Source organism: Sminthopsis crassicaudata, chromosome 2 (assembly GCF_048593235.1).
Source record: "Sminthopsis crassicaudata isolate SCR6 chromosome 2, ASM4859323v1, whole genome shotgun sequence".
Taxonomy (NCBI): Eukaryota; Metazoa; Chordata; class Mammalia; order Dasyuromorphia; family Dasyuridae; genus Sminthopsis; species Sminthopsis crassicaudata.
In genome coordinates this window covers 70,133,936-70,136,023 of record NC_133618.1, presented here as the reverse complement: position 1 = coordinate 70,136,023, position 2,088 = coordinate 70,133,936, and the positions used below count along the sequence as shown (strand labels likewise).

The following is a 2,088-nucleotide window of genomic DNA, read 5'->3' as shown; positions in this document are numbered from 1 at the left end:
TTCTGAAACAGTCTTTCAGCCATGCTCTTTCAGTGTCAGATGTTTCTTAGATCTTCTCCTTTGTGTTTGAGGTTTTTTTCTTTTTTTGTGTCTCTCCAATGGGCCAATGGGCAAGGTGAATACAGCTTGTTGGTACCCATCTGATTCCTTCTCCATTTGTAGAGTTACAAGCAAACCCTCTCTCCCAAGCAGTTTAACTATCTAGTCCCTTCCATTCACTACTTTCAGGATCTCTCCTGTTTGCACTGGACACTACTCTTTTGTCAGGCCTGTATTCTCCCCAATTATAATCCCTTTCTCCCATCTGATTGCTTCTTTGATGATTGATCATTATAAAGTATTGAACTTCTAAAGACTCTCTGGGTGTAAACTTGGCTGCCATCATGCCCAATCTGTCTTTTGTTTGAGATCTTGGAGCTGCCTGCCTCTCATTTCCTTGGGTCAATCTACATTCTGAGGCCCAGTGGAAGCCCTTATAGTGTTTTGGACATGGGGTTTTGGGTCTTGTTCTTCACCTTATCCTCTGACTCTATCTCTACGCTTAGATTGAGCTTTCAGATGCCCTATTTTACCACATTGAAAGCATTGGCAAGTCTCTCCAGAAGTCTCTCTGGAAGTCCTTTGCCAAGAGGGATTTGTCCCATGTTTGAATCATAGCCTTCTTATGCTGGGGTTGATGGTGCTGCAGACTCCCCCATTATACCAGGTGGGCCTGGCCAAGTAAACCAAATTTATTGGCTTACTATTTGCCTTTGATAGTTACATTCTTTAGGATTGAATTATAAAGTTTCCAATTGACTTTAGTTGACCTGTCCATGACCCTTTATTACATGTAGTTTTTATTGCACTCTAATCTGAAAAGGGAGTATTTAGCATTTTTCCCTTTCTGCATTTGATTTTGAGATTTTTATGTCCTAAGATAGGGTCAGTTTTTGTGTGGATGTTATGTGCTGCTGACATTCATTTCTATCGTCATTCAGTTTTCTCCAGAGAGCTACTTTTTAGCTTATTTATTTTGTGATTAATTTTTTTTTCTGATTCTGAGAGGGGGATGATGAGTTCCATCATTAGTAATATTTTGTTGTCTATTTCTTCCTGTAACTCAGCTAACTTCTGTAAGTTTATGGATGCTATATCATTCAGTGCTTATATATTTAGCATTGATATTATTTCTTTGTCTATAATACCTTTTAGCAATATAATGTCCTTCCATGTCTCTTTTAATTAAATATATTTTTGGTCTGTGCTGCAGGGAAGGCTGCCATTAGCAGAGTCTGTTGAAGCGGCAGCCTGGAGCAGGGCAATGCATTTGGTGGGGTCCAGGCCAGCCTCAGACAGCTCAGGGTAGAGCCAGGCCTCGCCTCCCTCGGCCTTTGATGAAGCCCTGCTGGATGTCCTGGTGTGCCTGCTCTCCAAGAAGCCTCTGAGGTATGAAATGTCAACAAATGAACTGATTAATGAAGAACTGGGAATGCTTATCCAATCATTGATGGTATTCCCAATATGATACCACAGGCAGCAAGAATGATGCAGCAGAATAAGCAACAAGAAGAAAAAGAATAAGAGTAGTCTGTTCTTATTAGAAACTAAACTCCAGGACACCATATTAGGAGGAAGAAGAGATAAGCAGTCAAGGAAAATGTTTCTGTCTTTACCCACATTGACTGTTCTTGTTCCTTTGATCTCTTTAGCTGGGCTGTTTTATTCTGCCTCTGTAGAAGAAAATTCTCCCCATGGTTAGTTACACCAGCACAAGAAGTCGGTGCTTTTACAGTCTTCTCTTGCCAATTACCATACCGGTTTATGTGTTCTTCCAACTCTGGACTTGGATGGGTATTAAGCTCTTTAGACACAATTGATGTAAGCAGAGGCCACCCTGAGCAACTTTGTGTAGTAAGGCCATGTGATTTACATTTAAGCAGAATTTTTTTTTTAATTTTACTCTACCTAACTCTTATTACACTGGAATGATCTCATTTTCATAGCAAATTTAAGAATTTCACCTCTTAAGAGATTCAGTAGTAAAGAAGGTTAAAATGAGCTTTGTTATTATGCCTTCTTTTCCATAGTTGAAGGAGGGAGGAAAGG

At 39.9% G+C, this 2,088-nt stretch overlaps 1 pseudogene; it reads left to right on the top strand.

The window, feature by feature from the left end:
* Positions 1-1,604: 1,604 nt before the first annotated feature.
* On the top strand, positions 1,605-1,859 carry LOC141553217 (phosphatidylinositol N-acetylglucosaminyltransferase subunit Y-like; annotated as a pseudogene).
* The last annotated feature ends 229 nt before the right edge of the window (positions 1,860-2,088 follow it).